This window comes from Equus quagga, chromosome 10 (genome assembly GCF_021613505.1).
Source record: "Equus quagga isolate Etosha38 chromosome 10, UCLA_HA_Equagga_1.0, whole genome shotgun sequence".
NCBI lineage: Eukaryota > Metazoa > Chordata > Mammalia > Perissodactyla > Equidae > Equus > Equus quagga.
The window spans coordinates 48,524,204-48,544,470 of NC_060276.1; positions in this window are offsets into that span (position 1 = coordinate 48,524,204).

Consider the following 20,267-nt stretch of genomic DNA (forward strand, 5'->3'; position numbering starts at 1 on the left):
GTCAATAATTTATATGTTCCAAAATCTTGGAATATGTAGTATCAAAAAGAAAAAAATTCCAGATCACTAGTTGATTGATTGTTTTTACTTTTATCCAATAGATATGATGGCAAAAACTCTGTCGTGATTCTTACAGAGAACTGTCTTCCTTTGGGAATAGGATAGGAAAGGAAAGGAAATCAAGCCTCCTCCCTTGAGATGTGACTTACCTGTCAGATTGCAATGATATTTCATCTGCTTGGCACTTACGAGTTGAATTACACTGAATGGACAGAGGACATAGGTTCTGCCACTAAATGGCTGGCGAACTTGAACAAATCACTTTAGGGTTTCCATCTGTTACATGGGAATGAGAGTTTCTGTTTTGTCTCACTCACAGGCCTATCGTGAACTTCAAATTAAATATGCTCGTGAGAGTACTTTATGCTGTCAAGCACCATAGAAATGTAAATTATGGTTTTTACAAAAGTTTTGAATTTTCTCAAAAGTAGAACTAGAATATTTTTGCATAATATTCCAAGTATTTCTAGAAAACAAGTGCCTTGGTTCACTATTAACATTCAAACCCAGTCAAGATTCCACCCTGCCATGTCTTTAGTGCCCTCTCTAGATCCATATAGACATATAAAAGAATTATTTTGCAATAGTAAGAACAAATTGGAATTGCTCCCCTTGTGTATAGCAGATCATAAATTCCCCTACTAAGATTATGCTGGATTCACGGGCTAAAAGACAGGACTAGCAATGAAGGATACCAAATAGTTGAACAGAGTCAGTCTTAAAACAGAGGCTATGTAATATGATTGAGGAAACAACGAAGGCTCTAAAAACATCTTCACCAGACTACCACATTGCCTTAAATTTCCACCATTAGAAGAAGCACTTTTCAAGTATCTGAGTATATTTTAATTTAATCGAGGCATTCATTATCTTCTGTGAGTAGAACAACCCACGGGCTCATTAACACTGTAGCAGAGACTAATGTATCTGATTAACCCACTCCTACCCACTGCCATTTAGTGAAAAGCTCTAATGGAGTCTCTGAGGAAACCAGAAGCAGAGGAGTAGGTAAATTTTCCTTGGGTAAAACAGATGAGGAACATGGTGTCCTGATTTGAAATTTGAGGCTTTAAAATGGGCCCCAGAAGCCAAGAGATACCAAGGAGGGTACCTAAGGGGGACATGGAAAGTCAATTTGGCCACACAACCAGCAGAAACTCAAAAAATTCAAAAGTAGAAGCCACTCAACCCAAACTTCCATGTAGCCAGACTTCAGTTTAACTAGAAGTTCATTAAAGCTAAAAAGGTTCTTGAGCCTCTTTTGCTCTATCACGTTTTGACCCCATTTACACATGAAGTGTCTTTTTTTTTTTTATGAGGAAAATTGGCCCTGAGCTAACATCTGTTTCCAATCTTCCTCTTTTTAGCTTGAGGAAGATTGGCCCTGAGCTAACATCTGTGCCAGTCCTCCTCTATTTTGTATGTGGGATGCTGCCACAGCATGGCTTGATGAGCAGTATGTAGGTCCATGCTTGGGATCCAAAGCTGCAAACCCTGGGCTGCCAAAGCAGAGCATGTGAACTTAACCAGTATGTCATCGGGCCGGCCCCAGAGTGTTTTTTTAAAAATTATCTTAACTTGATCTTCACTAAAACAAAAAAAATTGTCCCTACTTATGCTTGATAGATACAAGTATATCTTTGTCTTTTGCTAAAGAAAATATTCTTGATATTGTCTACTACCATAAATTATGGATAATGCCAATTTAATAAAGAATAAAAGTTACAGTATGAATCCAATTGATCCAAATGCCCATTAATCATCAGAGAAATAAGCCAAATGTGATTCTTTTAAAATCTGACTCTAATTTCATCCCAGTTGATGGTTCACTGAAAACAATCTTATTGATTATTTTTGCCTGTCTTTTGAAAGAAATTTTTTTTCTACATAAACTAACTTCAAGATGGCCTACTTTTTATTATAAAACACATCTTGAGGGTCTAATGAGGGTATAATTCTCCCAAACTTCATGATTTTCTAGCAATAATATTACAAAGGGCAAAGGTCTTGCCTGCCGTCTGATAGAGAAAGATGGTGCAAAACTGTTGAGCTTCCCTGGGTGACTATACTTTGTTTATTCATCAATATTTCAAATATCTTCTGCCATAAACCATCACTACTGTTTCTTTGTTGGCTTAGCTTGTTATAGAGGGTATAGTAATGCATATGGATGATTATGAGCCAAGGTAATCACTAAACAGATATAAAACAGAGAGAATTTCTCTGACGGTTTTCTTTAATACCAGCAGTGAGTGCTGGAAGACCAGGGTGGAAAGAGAGGATAGTCCAGGGTAGGAAAGGAAGGTATCAGTGTGTGTCACCCTTAGTGGTCAGAAATGGATTGTATCAAAAGTTCATATCCAGGAATGCAGCAACAAACAGCTAACTGATATATAACAATTCTTGAAATGGCAAGGGGATGTTTTACAGGAATGACAATGCAAGCATAATAGAGAGGACCTAGATGAAGGATAAGACTGTTTTTCTGGTGGCACTTCCTAGAAACCAGTCCTTTCCCATCCAAATCATAATATTTCTTCCATATAGAGTCAGATTCCAAAAAAACGAATGCAAGTATAGAAATAACAAAGAGAGTACTTGAATGCAAGAGCCCAAAACATGAAGAATATTCAGTAATAAAGTGGAAAACACAGCAAATTTGTGGTGAATGTGGAGACAGATAACGTAAAGAGGGAGCACACAATTTAGGCAGCAGAAGAAGCAAAGATAATATGTGAGATACATAAAAGAAAAAGCCCAAGAAGGATGGGGAAAAATGTACTAAGAGGAAGACTAGTTAATTATTACCAAAAATTTATTAAGATATTATTTATGATTAATTGAATTCATTCATAACTTTTTCTAAATTGTTAAATATATGTATGTCAAAAATGCCATGATAAGGGGACACCCAGCGGCATAGTGGTTAAGTTCACCCACTCTGCTTTGGCAGCCCGAAGTTCACAGGTTTGGATCCTGGGCACAGACCTAGCACCACTCATCAAGCCATGCTGTGGCAGCACCCCACATAAAATAGAGGAAGACTGGGACAGGTGTTAGCTCAGTGACAATCTTCCTCAAGCAAAAAGAGGAATATTGGCAACAGATGTTAGCTCAGGGCCAATTTCCTTCACACACACAAAAATATCATGATAAAAGATTAAAAGACAGGGGGCCGGCATGGTGGTGCAGCAGTTAAGTTCGCATGTTCTGCTTCTTGGCGGCCCGGGGTTCACTGGTTCAGATCATGGATGTGGACATGGCACCACTTGGCAAAAGCCATGCTGTGACAGGTGTCCCACGTATAAAGTATAGGAAGAAGGGCATGGATGTTAGCTCAGGGCTAGTCTTCCTCAGCAAAAAGAGGAGGATTGGCAGTAGTTAGCTCAGGGCTAATCTTCCTCAAAAAAAAAAAGCAGATTAAAAGACAAACTAGGAAAATATTTATAAATTTATGACAAAGATTTTCTATCCTTATATATAATACACCACTACAGATTTTTGAGAAATGGATGAATCTCCATTTATGCCCATGTTCAAATGGCATGAATAAGCAGTTCAAAAAGAGAAACCCAAATGAGAATAAATACATGGAAATGTACTTTACCTCAATGATAATCAAAGAATGTAAGTCAAAATAAATTGGTAAGGTTGTGTGAAATTCCCCTGGACAAACAAACTAGTTTCTTCCTTAGCTAAACTGCACAGGGCATGGGAATATTGAAGAGGAAGAATTCATGGATTGAAAGAAATATAAGAGAACATCAAGCAGCTGCAAGATGTGGGTCATCTCTGTATCTCTCAAAAACACAAACTGTAAGAAAAAATAAAGTCACTTATGAGGCATCTGGGAAAATGTGAATACTGCCACGATATGTGAAATATGAAGGAATCATTGTGGTAACAGTGTTGTGGTTGTATATATTTTTAAGAATCTTTATCTTTTTGAGATTTTCTGAAGTATTTATAGGTGAAATTATACAATGCTTGGGATTTGCTTTAAAATGATACATTCGGGGCAGGAGATTAAAAGTGGGTAATGGTGAAACAAGATTGAAATGGTGATGACATCACACTTAAAAGGATATTTTAGAACACCATGTCTACTCAGACAAGGGAAACAAATGAAAAAATAAACAAGTGGGACTTCATTTGACTAAAGAGCTTCTGGAAGGCAAAGGAAACAAGATCAAAATGAAAAAGCAACCCACCAAATGGGAGAAAATATTTGCAAATTATATATCCGGTAAGGGGTTAATCTCCATAATATATAAAGAACTCACACAAAAGAACTACAAAAAAACCAAACAACCCAATCAAACAGTGGACAGAGGATAGGAACAGACATTTTTCCAAAGAAGATATACACGTCGACGAAAATAATCCATAAGCAATCTATAAATGAAAATTTGGATGAGTTTATTCTGAGCCAAAATGTGAGGACCATGGCCTGGGGCCTTTCTTCCCTAAGGAGAAAAGGGCACCAAAGAAGTGGGGTGTACAGAGTGGTTACATACCCTCAAAGAGGATGTTTCACATATGATTGAAATGTCCCTTTTACAACAGTCATGAGACTGCTCTGTCAGCACAGCCATTGATGGACACAGCAGGTAGCAGGTCTGCTATCTCAGTGGACATAGCAGGGTGGCAGTTCTGTTGTCTCGAGCTGGGTGGTCACAGGTGAGCACAGGAATCAGTTCCTAGCCTAAGGAAAGATGCTTATCCTTAAGGAAATGCCAATGTCAGGGGAAGTTGCACCTTTATCTTAAGAGCATTTGCTCTTGCCATAGTAAATGTTTAAAGCAGATATACAATGCTTGCTCGATGGCTATGTCAGGTCCTTTTGGAAAAACAAAGTCAGGCCAAATTAGGTTTACATTAAATGGCTTCCTCATATACTCCAATATATCTTATTGCTTGCCATTTCTATTTGTCATACAGAGGACCAAGAGGCACATGAAAAGACGCTCAGCATCACTAATCATCAGGGAAATGCAAATCAAAACTACACTTAGATATCACCTTAAGCCTGTTAGAATGGCTATAATCACCAAGACAAAAAACAACAAATGTTGGAGAGGTTGTGGAGAAAAGGCAACCCTCATCCACTGCTGGAGGGAATGCAAACTGGTGCAGCCACTGTGGAAAACAGTATGGAGATTTCTCAAAAAATTAAAAATAGAAATATCATACAACCCAGCTATCCCACTACTGGGTATTTACCCAAAAAGCATGAAATCAACAATACAAAGAAACTTATGCACCCTTATGTTCATTGCATTATTCACAATAGCCAAGACATGGAAGCAACCCAAGTGCCCATCGACTGATGATTCAATAAAGAAGATATATATATATACACACACACAATGGAATACTACTCAGCCACAAAAAAAGATAAAATCATCCCATTCGCAACCACATGGATGGACCTGGAGGGTATTATGTTAAGCAAAATAAGCCAGACAGAGAAAGACAAACACTGTATGATTTCACTCATATGTGGAAGATAAACAAACTTACTGACAAAGGGAACAATTTAGTGGTTACCAGGGGGAAGGGAGATGGAGGGTGGGCACAAGGGGTGAAGGGGCACACTTATATGGTGTCTGACAAATATTAATGTACAACTGAAATTTATCAATGTTATAAACTATTATGACCACAATAAAAATTAATTAATTAATTAATTAAATAAAAGATTGAAATGGTGAAACAAAATTGCCAATGTGTTAATAATTGTTGCAACACAAAGATAGATTCATGGGGTAAGAGGGTCATCATATGATTCTCCTTACTTTTGTATATGTTTAAATTTTTCTGTAATAAAAAGTTAAGATAAATTACTGTAATCTTTGTTTATGGAAGCTTGAAAATATATATTGAAAGGAATTTATTACAAGAAAATATTCAGATAAGTGTGAAAATATGTATGAAGCAAGATGCTTGTTCCACCATTGTTGATAATAGTGAAAAAGTAGAAATGACCTAAATATCTATCAAAAAGGAATGGGTTAAATAAATTACACCATGTTCATACAATGAAAGGGTATGTATCCATCTAAACTTATGACCAAGATATATATTTATTAAACAGAAAAGATGTTCATGATGTATTATTAGGAAAAAAAGCCCACATGATTGTTGGAAGATTAGCATAGCCCTTCTGAAAGAAAAAACAAGCAAATTAGTAAAGGATTTTAGGGCTCTTTTTTGTTCGAGAGCAATTTGGCAGTATCTACCAAAATGTAAAGATAATTAAAGGTAATGCAGTAAATAAATCTTTCTTATAATAGTTAAAAACTAGAAACAGCTTCAATGGCCATCAAAAGGAAAGTGATTTTATACAATGGAATACTAATACAGTTATCAAAAAGTCAAAGATAAACAATTTAATAAAAATAGACAAAATATTTAAACAGGCACTTCAAAAAACAAAGTATGTAAAAGACCAATAAGCACATGGAAAGATCTTCAAGGTCACTAGTCTTCTAAAAATACAAATTAAAACTCCAGTGAGACACACAGACCCACCTACTAGAATGCTCAAAATTAAAAAGACTAAAAATACCAAATTTTTGCTAAGATGTGGAGAAGCTGGAACTCTTATGCATTACTGTTGGAAATGGCAAATGCTACAACCACTATGAAATGTATGGCAACACCATATAAAGGTAAGCATACTACCCAGCAATTCCACTCCTTTGTACTTACCAAAGAAAATAAAAACTTATGTCCACACAACAACCTGTATATGAATGTTCATAGCATTATTTATAATAGCGAAAAAGTGGAAGCTACCCAAATGAACCTCAACTGGTGAACAGATAAACAAATTGTGGTATATTCATACCATGGAATACTGCTCGGTAACAAAAATAATGAAATGTCAGTAGTTGAAAGAACCTGGATGAATCTCAAAATCATTACACAAAGTGAAAGAAGTCAAACAGAAAAGACTATGATTCCATTTATGTGAAATCCTACAAAAGGTAAAAGTATAGTGACCGAAAACAAGTCAATGGTTAGCAGGGTGGGGGTGGGGAGGATGTAGCAGAATGGGATTTAGAAGTGAAAAGAGGCACCTGGAAACCTCTTAAAGCGAAGGAAAAGTTCTATAGTCTAATCATCATGGTAGTTACATATTTGCATACACTTACCAAAAATTATCAAATTATATAGTTAAAATTGGTGAATTCCATTGTAGGTATATAATAATTTAATAAACCATGAAACAGTAAAAAACAAAACAAAAGTTAGAGGTAGTTTCCCAACCTCTTGCCCCTAGTGGGGCTGAAGGAAGCAAAGGTAAAAATCCCAGGATCAACCCTGTGTCTCTGATTCAGGATGTGGAGGACAATGAATCCTCCAGGGCTTCTTTCCCCCAGCATCAAAACTTTCCAGTGAAGCTGTATGTTGTTTATTTGGCTAAAAGCAATTTTTAAAAAGAATTACTCCTCTAAATACATGGCTCTCTCTTGGTTTGTAGCATGCAGGCTTGTTTTACCAAATAGAAGAAAAAGAAAGAACTTTTGAATCTGTGGAAAATAGAATAAGTTAGCCTGGTGGTTCACTACAAAACTAGAGGAATTCCAAAGATATTTCAGCTAAGTCATAAGATTAAAAATCTGGTTATTTGACCAGATAGGGAAAATCAAAGTTGCTTGATGTTTATTAAGATAACAGCCTCCTGATTATTGACAAAATATCTTGTAAGGTTGCAGATCAAAGGGATTATTTCTAGATGTAGTCCATCAAAATCATCTTCACACAGCTATGAAACCTTATCAATGGTGTGTTTTAGCATTGGAACTGTTCTAGGTAGTAAGACAACACAAAAAGAAACCAAAAAGTGAAAAAAAAGTTCCTTTCAAAGCAGCAAGTTTGGAGACTAAAGATGTGCCTCTATTTTGAAAAGTTCTTGGTAATCTAATTAGAGTATCCCCAAAGACTGCAAAAAAAAAAAAACACCTGGGACGATCCAGTATTCGACAGTCACAGCATCAACACCACTTAGGATTATTAGAAATTAGAACTGCTTCAGATATGAATAAAGATTATTCAAAAGAGAATGAGGTATCATCAAACTTTATTTGTAAGACAGACCCCTTCTCCCCTAGAGAGTATTTAAAGATCAATACAGAGAACAGAGTCTGAACCATACTGAAGAGAAGACTTCAGGTCTTGGTAGTCCTCGTTCTCTTATGGCAGCAGGACTATAAGCAGGGAACTCTTTTCTGAAAAGTCTAACCTAGGTATGACTAATATTTCAAGCCAGATACCCTCTGCTCACTCTTCCCTGAAAAATGGTTAGGGTTTCACTCTCAGCCACCCACTTCCCATGTTTAAAAACAAAACAAAAGTATAACCAGGATCGCACTAAATGGAATAAACCAGGGGTCCTCTTTCCACTCACTTACAGCAACAATTGCAAGGCCAGTTTTGGAAAAACCAGCTATACGGATGCTATTTTACAGTCTCAGTTTTCATTTTAGTCATATTCTAATAATTTACCTAAGCAAGATATTTTATGGAAGAAAATCCCACTCAATGCCCTTATCAGGCTTTTGCACTCTTGCTTATTAAGAATATCTGTAGTTCTGACTAAGGAAGGTTTGCTTCAGAAGGTTCCAACATACCATTTCAGCTACTGCCAGAGACTCTGGTTTTACACAGAATAACACTTAAGATTTTTTAAGCTTTTATTATGGGAGTTTCCAAACACACATAGAAGTAGAACCAAGATTATGACGAACCCCCACAAATCCAACACTCAGCTTCAAAATTTATCAGCTCCTCCTTTTCAATCTTGTTACATCTGTGCTCCCTTTTTCCTTTGCTGAATTATTTAAAGTAAATCCTAGATATTGCATCATTTGCTGATAAATACTTTAATGCTCATGAGTTTTTTAATTCAGTTTTTGCTGTTATTAGTGCCATGGAGTTGATTCCAACTCTTAGTGACCCTGTTTTCAGCAGAGTGGAACCCTGCCCAATCTTTTTGAGCCATCCTGTCACCTTCAAGAGCCATATGAGACAATGCTCCACATACACATGGAATAATAATTTAAATATAAAAAGTATTAACCATAAAAATAATTAAATGAAAATATTATTTGATATTTGAATCTGATCTTGAAATGGGAAAGTCTCCCACAAAACAGTAAAGAAAGAACACATAAAGTTATATATGTGTGCACGTATGACTTTGCTGTAAATGCTGTCGAGTGATTCTGACTCCTAGAGACCCTGTGGACAGCAGAGCGGAACCCTGCCCGGTCTTGTTTCGCCATCCTTTCACCTTCCAGCGCTACATCACATGATGCTCTGCTGCTATTCATAGGGTTTTCATGGCCAATATTTTTGGAAGTGGGTGGCCAGGTCCTTCTTCCTAGTCTATCTTAGTCTGGAAGCTCTACTGAAAACTGTCCACCATGGGTTACTCTGCTGGTATTTGAAATACTGGTGGTATAGCCTTCAGCATCACAGCAACATGCAGCTGCCACAGTATGACAACTGACAGACAGGTGATGTGGTTCCCTGATGGGGAAACAATCTGGGCCTCAGCAGTGAGAGCACCAAATCTTAACCACTAGACCACCAGGACTGGCTTGTTTCTTAGAACAACTTAAAGAAGACACAACAAAAATAAATAAAATTTGAAAGATTAAACACATAACTTGCAGCAGAAAATTCATCATATATTTACATTACCAGAGAATAATGATATCACTAGTTTGGAATTTGAGGTTCAGTACTACATCATATGTAAAGTAAGTGGGGCAATCATTCCCCAAATAAAACAGTTTAATGAGCTCTCCTTTGACATTCCATAAAGGGGAAAAAACTCAACACTGCCTCCTTGGTAAATTTAAGGTCCTCTAAATCTTTTCTTTGGGGCAAAAGAACTAGAATATTCCTAACAGAAGTGAATCCAGAAGTGCTTTTGTCATGCATAAATTTAACTGACTATGCAGAGTTCTTATTCTTCATCTAAAATATTATAGCTTAAATGTGACTTTCGCACTTTACAGAGTCTGGCCAGAAAGTCATCATTCCAAGATATTAGATTCTAACATTACATTGCATTCAAAATATAAAGCTGCCTTTTACCTCTGGGAGTGCACATAGTTCAGGATCTTGACCACCAAAAGCCTCTCACATGGTGAATACCTTCACTATTACCCTTTCGCACAGTCAAGGAAATCTAACTTCAAATCCCAGAGTTGCGTGGCTTTAGGGATTGATCCAAAGAATAAGAACGAGTTTACTAAAATCCATCTGGCCCTTAGCCAGAGTCTATGTGAAATGTCAAACAGAGCAGCAGCAGAAAAACCTGGGAAAAAGATTGCAATATGAAGAATAGAGTCCGACAAATTTATATTATAAAACAGAATTGAATGAAATGAGCAAGGATGAACATGCAGCAGCCATTTTAGATGAGAGAGAGAAGTCTCACCGTTTGGGCAGTGAAGATGATGATGAACCTGCTAGCAGCCCAGATATAGAATTTCCAGAGACTTATTTTCAAGTAATGCCTAAAAATCTAGAACTTATGAAACTGAGGAGCCCCAAGCAGTCACTGAGCCAGATCCAGACAGTTTGAATGAGACAAAGATTTTGATACGGATAAAGTAAAAAAGGGCATCAGGGAGAGAGTGACAGTACCAGGAGAAAGACTTAGAATAAGAGAAAATAGGGTAAGCACTTTAACAAGCACTTGGCTCAAAGCCCTCAGGAGTAAGAAAGATGATAACACCAAAATTGCTACAGAATATGCCTACAAATATGTTCACCAACTCTTTTCTGAGGGCTTTGGGTTCTGATGCGATCTCTGAATATTTATATTTAGATATAGTAAACAAAGACGAGCTGAGAAACAGAAACAAAAATCTGAAACTAGACGTTTTCCTTATTCCTACTGGCTTCTCAGTGTTGTCAACCATTGATTCTTCCTCTTCAGGTCATTATATCAGTAATGCATACAACATTTAGAAGCAGCCATGGTTCAATTATAGTGATCCAGAGGTATCTAACATTCAAGAGGTCTCAGCGCAGAGTAATTGAGATGGGCGGTTATAACTTCCTTTACATGCACAAGGAGATATTTGGTGCACTGCTGAAAATAAAATTATTCATCCCTTATAAAGTAAGTGCATAGGTCTAATCATTAGGCCTTGTGACAAACAAAATCCTAGGTTTGTTTTATGTGTGCACTGAAATTTCCCTCTTATTTGTCCCCCTCCAACACACACACACACACACACACACACACACACACACACATACTTCCTTCACACGAGGATAACTCTGAATTCTATCTGATATATGAATAATGACCAGGTCAAGTCCAAACAAAGAATAAAAGAACAATCGTGGGCTTTTATTTTGAGCTCACACTTTTAACTCATTGATCTCCTTTCCTCCTACTTGACTAGAGTGGCACATTCTATTGTTCTGGGACTGTGTGGTGCACATAGGTGTAGATGTGAGTGTAGATAGATAGATAGAGGAAAACAGAATCTTAAAGAGTTAGGAATATGCATGCTAAAGACTAATAGCACAGTAGTATAGAGAATAAATGAAATAAGTAGAAGTAAGATAAAGCCCATTCATTAAGGAAATGCATGAAATTCACAGTCATTTGGCTTTCTGTCTTTATTTTCCTCAAACAGTTTAAGTAATAATTATTCTTATAATTTTCCTGCGTGTTTCTCATTAATTTTTTGAAATCACTACTCTCCATGTTACATTTATGACAGTTTGTCCTACTTAGAGAATTTTTTTGGTCACTTAAGGAGTGTAAATTACTTTTCCATGAGTTTTTAAGTCTTTTCTTGCTTATATATAATCCAAGAGAATGAGTATTGGTACTTTGTGAGGCTGAGGAGAGACTAAGGAAAATGGATTATGTTCAAAGAACTCTCATTTTGATTTAAAATTCTAATCGTAATTCTAAATTAAAATTGCTTGTATCAGAATGACCTGAATATGGGTGAACGTAAACAATGATCTGGTTACTACAGAGGTGTTTAGAGAGGGATAGATTATCCCTCATTAGCCATAACTTTACCCCTAGTAGACAGTAGAAAGGAGGGTGGAAGGATTTTGGATTTATCTTCTAAATAGCAATGGTTTTAAATAGGACATATTATAGACATGGTGGGTAATGTACTAATCCAAAATTTGAACATGAAAAAGACAATAAGGTTGACTAATAGTTTATGATTTACAACCTTGTGTATTACACTTGGACACTAGTTATGTCTCAATATTCAACAGTCACAACTGCATTTTCACTTCCCAAGAGGTCTTTTTAGTTATGACACAAATAATCTTCCAAATGTAAGATCAGGCAAAGAGACCAGAAACCCACATGTAGAAATTTGCTCAAACATTCTCGTGAACCTGCATTATCGAATGGGCTGCATGACTTGTTGATTATCAAGGATTGAGTGATCACCTCTTTTGCACAATAATCAGTGACATTTTCTTGCCTCGCTTGCTTTTTTTGACCTCTAAACTATTCTAAAATTATGAACCTGGGAGAAGAAAAGAAGGAAAAATGAGACAGTTCTGTTTCCTTTTAATAACTGTGGTAATTTTGCCAAATATGTAAGTTGAAAATAGTGTTCAAAAACAAGAGTTTGAATAGGTCATTCATAGATTTCACTCCTCCATGTCCTTTTCCTCGAAAATATTAAAAGTTGAGAAACTAATTTAGAGCCATGGAATTTTAATCTGCTTTGGGTTTTGCATCTTTTATGGAATTTTCCTAAACCACTTATATTAGAAGATTGATCGTGAAAGAAGTAACTAGGAGCCCATTCTCTAAAGTGAAAATTGAATGGACATTTAATGCTCAGAATTGCCCATATTTGATATCAATTTCCATTGCTGCCAATATTCCAGAGCAACAATCATGAAAGATTTACTTTGTCTTTTGATGTGAATGAGTGTGTGTTGTGTGTCTGTGTGTATATTGGGGGGAGGAGGGTGGATAGTGAGTGGGGTACAGGCCTAAGGTTTGCTTATTGAGCTGGTGGGTATTCTGTGGATATGTTCCACTTAGTCTCTAGCAATCTTTTGCCTTCTTGATGTTCACTTTGTGGCATTCTCAGTATCCCAGGCCTGGGTCATTCCTTCCTCTCTCTTCCCCAAAATAATCCTCTTGGGATCCTTGGAGTGATTTAATGCGAGAAATATACAAAATGAGTCTCAAACAATGTGTTGACAAGAAAGCAAGGAAACTACTCCTTGGGTCTTTCAGAAGCCAACTTGAAAGGGTTCTCACTGACCAAAATGGGACAATTTGAGCATTAACACTATTACCTACAACAGATTGAAACACATCAAATATGTTAAAAGTCCATGACTTCATAATTATATATTTTTTTAAAAAACTGACTTTCACTTCTAACCATAATCAAGTAACAGGGACTAGATTTACCCTCCTGCCAGAAATAACCAAAACACAAACAAAATATATGAAACAATGGTTTTCACCGAGAGACAGAAAACAAACAAGGTAATCCCTACAAGTGTCCAAGCTTATTGCCTTCAGTGAGTGAGTTTCCAGGCCATGTGCAGTGAAGGGGAACCCAGGTAGACCTCAGTGACTTTCTTGAGTCGAGCCAGTGGAGTTTAGAGACTGGGGACACCAATATGGCTAATTTCCACCAAGCTGGCTAAATTCCACAGAATAAAGTACTGGAGAGGAGAGAGCTTCATAGAGGGAGAACTCCAGACATGTAGAGGTCCCCTTCTTTGAGAATCCATATATATACTGATCATGCACGTAAGGAAATTACCCAAGTCTAGAGAAAGAACCATCTGAGTAGAGGGAACAGTACCCATTGTTCACACATGGTGGGGAATGGTTCCTGTTCCTACCACCTAGATTGCAAAAACCTCAAGATTTCAGGGCATTGGAAACAATATCAGATGGGTCTTGCTGTAGTAGTGGGGAATCATTAGGCTAGACTGAGCACTATCTGGCCTGACCTAACAAATTTGAAAAGCAAAATATGAAGAGATCAAATTATTTCCAAGTAAATTAACCGTGTTCCAGAACAAAACTCAAGAATATTTGTAGGAATACAAAAAAAAAAAAAAATCAGCACATAACAGGGTAAATTTCAAAATGTCTGGCATTTGATCAAAGATTATCAGGTATGCAAAGAAGCAAGAAAACATGACCCATAATGAGGAGAAAAAATCAATCTATTGAAATGGACCCAGAACTGACTCAGATCCTGGAACGAGCCAACAAGGGCATGAAAACAAGTTATTATAACTGTATTTCATATACTTAAGTTAGTAAAGACATAGCAGATGTTAAAAAAAAAGACCCAAATCAAACTTTTAAAGACAAAGACTACAATGTCAGATGAAAAGTACACTGGATGGGATTAATAATAGATTAGATATTGCAAAAGAAAATACTAGAGAACTTGAAGGCATAACAACAGAAACTATCCAAAATAAAACATAGAGGAGAAAAAAATAAATGAACAAAGCATCACTGAGCTGTGGACCAGCTTCAGGTAGTTGGAGTCTCCAAAGGAAAGGGATGGGGGACAGAAAAAAATATTTGAAGAAATAATGACTGAAGATTTTCCAAATTCGATGAAAATGATAAATCAATAGATCCAGAATCTCAATGAAATTCAAACACAAGAAACAGGAGGAAAACGACATCATAATCACATTGTCCAAATCAGTGATAAGGAGAAAAATATTTTTAAAACAGCCAGAGGAAAAGAGATACATATGTACAGAGGAACAAAGATGAGAGCAATAGCAGATTTTTCATTGCGCACAATACAAGTGAGAAGACACTGGAGCAAAATCTTTAAAGTATTGAAAGTAAAAACAAAGGTCAACTTAGAATTGTGAACCCAGTAAAAATATCTTTCAAAAGTAAAGGCAAAATAAAGACGTTTTCAGACACACAAAAGCTGAAAGAATTCATCACCAGCAGACCTGCACTACAAGAAATGATAAAGGAAGTCCTTCAGGTAGAAGGCAAATGATACCGGAGGGAAATTGCATCTGTACAAAGGAATGAAAAGAACTGGAAATGGTAACTATGTGGGTAAATATATGAAGTTTTTAATTTAAATCTCCTTTTAAAAACTGATTGCTCCTCTTTGAATGATGCAAGAAAATGAATTAGTTATTCTAAAGACCGGTAAAAAAAGAGAAATCAAGCATTTATCCTGACTTTCTTTGATGACCTGTACATCAGGTAACCAAATAGTTGATAGGAAAGTTTTCTTTAAAAGAACATCTTAAGACTATTGTTTGAAGAATGACAGTTAATAAACAAAGTCATCATAGACTCAGAATGTCACCAATTTGAATCCCCTCATAAAATAACGAAAAGCTGATGAAAATCTTTAAACGCAGGGATCAACACCTGATTTCAATGATCAATCCTGACACGACTAAAAGAGAGCTAACTAGATGTTATATACCTTCCAATTGATACAACAAGAAAATTAAAATATCACCTATTAAGTATTGTTAATAAACAAACAAGCCAAATAAACCTGAATCTGTTGAAGCTTCTAGATTAAATTCTCAGTTTACATGCAATATAGGGGATAGGGGGACATGTTTTTTGTTTTGTCTTTTGATACCACAAGACTGCAATTGGTAAAATCCAGAATGTCAGGAACTCTATGAGACAAAAACCCTAATTTTTTCAATAAATGAAAAGCAAGGGAAGAAAAAGTGGGAAATGAAATTTATAGACTAAAAGAGACTTAAGAGACCCGTAAAACAAATGCAATGTTTAAATAGACTTGTTTGAATCTTGATTCAAACAACTATAAAAAAAGTCTAAAACATTTGGGAAAATTTGAACATCAATTGTTTATTTTATATCAAGTAATTCATTGATTTTGTTTTACCAGTGTTATTGGTATTGAAATGTTTTTTTGACAAAAATTTCCTTTGTTTAGAGATTTATGCTGAAAATTTTATGGATAAATTAATGTGATGGTTGAGATTTTCTTCAATATAATCCAAGCAGGGGAAGGGTAGAATTACAGGTGAAACAAGATTGGCTATTAGTTAATAATGGTTGTGGCTGTGTGAGGTATACACGGGGGTTCATTATGCTATACTCCCTACTTTTGCACGTAATTGAAATTTTCCATGATTAACAAAATACCCTGTTTCATTTCAGCACTAGGTCATAGACTTCAGAGGGCAGTGAGTATAAGGAAATGAGCAACAAGAAGATTAGTGTTCCGATAGAAAATTTACTTCACTTATAAACAACAGAAAGAATAAGAAATTCAAGCGCAATGGCTTTAGAAGCTTGATTAGCTTATTTTGAACTATTATCTGATGCATATTCTGTAAGGGACTAAACTTTAATTCCACAAGGCTTTGACAATAAATACAAGTTTACCTATGCATAAATCACTACCTTAGCCAATTCAGTTCTGAAAGTCCATGAAGAATACTTCTAAGGTTTAAGAATTGCAATAGTCAAATAGTGTTATTTGATCAAGTAAAGTCTATGATAAAAACAGAAAGGAAGTTTCTGACAGCCACACTATAGTAAATTAGAAATCAATGAGAATTGGATTGTTTTGAGCTAAATGTATGCCTTTTTGCTATACTACTTTTTTCTTTCTTTTGTCTTAATGCTTTTTTTCTGATATTTCATTACAGATCTGGAATGTAGTGCAGAATTATGTAGGCCATGCCTTCAGAATATAGCGCGAGAAACAATGTGTTGAGAAACTAGAATCAATGGGGAAATATTAGTTAAATTTTAGCTCACTTACCAGAGTCAATCCTTTCCAAAGCTGTTGCCATTTGGTCTCCCTGATGCAAGGCTATATTTGGTGAAACTACAAAATGGAAAAAACAGGAAATTTCTGTCACTGTTTAAGCTATCTTAAATCAGGCTTAGATAGAAGCCTGGATATACCAGTCTAGACAAGAGCAGCAGCCAGAATTTGGCCTGAGGAGAGAAGAGCACTAAAGCATATGAGGGCAGTATACATTAGTGCTGCCTTCCATCCAGCCACAGTGCCAAACAAGCACACGAAGAATAAAAATTTCAGTTTGATCTCACAACAAAAAACATTCAGATATTTCAAAGGCTTTGCAATTTTCACTTTGCAGGAAGATATTAGGTTTACTCAGCTATAACAATATGATTCTATAGATAAGTCCAGAAGTCTATGATTTTATGCAATTTGTTTAGCTGTCATGCCATGTATCTAAGTGACAGCTTTTATCACTAGAAATGCCTTGTGCCCATGATTATTTTTTGAAAGCAGTGGAGCTTAGCAGGGATTTACAAAGAAGTAAATAGCCTCTATTTGAAAATAGAGATCCAGAACAGGGAGCAACAGAAAGAACACTGAAATGGCAGTCAAGACATATGGAATTTGGCCATAATTCTGGCACTTACTAGTTGTGCAATCATAAGCATGTCACTTCACCTCTTAACCCTGGTTAATATATTATTAAAATAAACCAGTTGAATTAGATTATGTGCATGATACTTTCCAGTTGTAATTTGTTCATTCAACACATATTTATTAACTGCCTACTATTTAAGGGTACAATATAGTAAAGAACATGTTTCCAAAATCACAATACCTAGGTTTGAATCCTGTATCCATCCTTTATTAGGTGTGTGTCAACAGACAAGATGTTTGAACTTCTCTGTGCTTCAGTGTCCTCATCTATAAAATGAGGATAATAATAGCACCTACCTCATAGAGTTTTTGTAAGAATTAAAGGGAAATGGTATATTTAAAGAATTTAGAACAGAGCCTGGCATTCAATGAGTGTCAGTTATTATTATTATGAGCTAAGCATTGGAGATACAATGGGGAATAAGAATGAAATAGTCTTTGTTCTCAGCGAGCATCCAGAAAACAAGGGGAAAAAAAAGAAATGGCAAACATGCATAAAGCTATGACAGCGGAAGTAGTTGCTAAGGAGAAACATAGCAAGAAGCAGCAGGGGGTCCTTAATGTAACTTGTATGGAAAGCTTAAACTGAGAAAAAAGGGATAAATGAAAAACAACTAGTTAAGGAAGAGGGGAGGAATATGTTCTGGCAAAGGCAATGGCATGAGCTAAGGCTGTGGTTCAATAATTCCTATGGGCTAAGACATAGTATTTTCATGTAAGTGTAATCCATAAAGCAATTATTATACATTTAAAATGTACCATGACTTTCCTTCTTTTTACCAAAACATACCGTTAAGGGAGTAAAAAGATAAATGATTGAGTGAGAGAAAATATCTGTAGCATATATATCTGTCCTAGGACTCACCCAGAGTCTATAAAGAATAGACAACCCAGTAGAAAAATGAGCAAAAGACTTGGCCAACAGTTACCTTATAAAGATGCTATCCATATGGCCAATAAAGATACAAAAAAGTGTTCAACTGCATTAGTCACTGAGATAATATATCTTAAAACCACAATTCAGTACCACCACACATCCATGAGAATGGCTAAAATGAAAAAAAAAGTCAAGTATTGACAAGATTGTAGAGAAATCTGGACTTCTTTTTTTTTTTTAAAAGTTTGGCACCTGAGCTAACAACTGTTGCCAATCTTCTTTTTTTTTTTTTCTGCTTTCTCTCCCCAAATCCCCCCAGTACATAGTTGTATATTTTAGTTGTGGGTCCTGCTAGTTGTGGAATGTGGGATGCCACCTCAGCTTGGCCTGACGAGTAGTGCCATGTCCATGCCCAGGATCCGAACCAGCGAAACCCTGGGCCACCGAAGCAGAGCATGCGAACTTAACCACTTGGCTACAGGGCCGGCCCCAATCTGGACTTTTATACACTGATGGTGGGAATGTAAATTTGTACAAACACTTTGGCACTATCTATTAAAGATAAACATGTGGATATTTTATGATCCTGCTACCGTACTCCTAAGTATATACTCCATAGAAATGTGGACATAAGTTCCCCAAAAGATATCTACTGTAATGGTCCTAGCAACATTATGTGTAATAGTTAAAAAACTGAAAATCTGAGTGTCCATCAGCAGTAGAACAGATAATTAAATCATAGTATATTCACACAATGAGATGCTATAGAGTAATGACAGTGAGTGATCTACGACTAAATCCAAAAATATGAATTCTCACAAACACAATGCTGAGTGGAAAAATACAGACGCACACAAAAATTAAATGATTCCATTTTATATAAAATATAAAACTGAAAAAATATACTATGCTATTAGATATTAGAGTAGAGGTTACTCTGAAGGAGAAAGTAATGACTTGAAGAGAATGGATGGGTAGTCACTAGGTTGCTGGTAATATTCTGTCATCTGATAAAAGTGCTGGTAAAGCAATCTAGGAATCATACTTGAGTCTTCCTATTTTAAAGTGGATTGGCAACGTCTGTTAATTGGAAACAGAATTGATATTCTTCTTGCAGATTTTCACCAGAGAAGAGATGATCATAGCAATTCCAAGAATTGCATAATTTGCACTTCCCTCTCCCTTATGAATCTAGGATGATGATGTTTTCAAATCCAGAATCATAATTAAAAAGTAATAAAATATTGAGGGAAGTCTGACCATGTTGTGTAATTTACAATAATGAAACTAATACAGCAAGGTGACCGCTGACATGTCAGATGTTATAAATGATAGCTTGGGCATTTTCCTTATGAAAATAATTTTATATTCTATACATCTATTAATTTATTCACTCATGAAAGCATTAATGTTGGTGATATTATCCTCCTTGTGACGCTCAACTCATGTTCCCCCGACCCTAGTTTACCCAATCTCAGGCAGGGACAGGAGTCTCTTCATTCTCCATGGGTAAATGCGAGAATCACACCAGATTTCTTTTACTTAAATTTGAGAGGATGGGGCTCTTCGAAAAGCTTTTGTAGTTCATAAATTTTCAATCAAATTAAAAGCCCAATGTAGTAGACTGAATAATGGTCACCCAAAGATATCAGGTCCTAATCCTCGGAACCTAAAGATCTTGACATAGTAATATTATTTTGCATTATCCAGATGGGCCCTAAATTCAATCACAAGTTTCTTTATAAGAGTGATGCAGAGGTAAGAGAGTGAGAGAAACAAAGAAGAGAAGGTCATGTGAAGACAGGCAGAAATTAGAATGATGTGGCCACAAGGAAAGAAACACCAAGGAATGCTGGCACCCACAAGAAGCTGGAAATGGC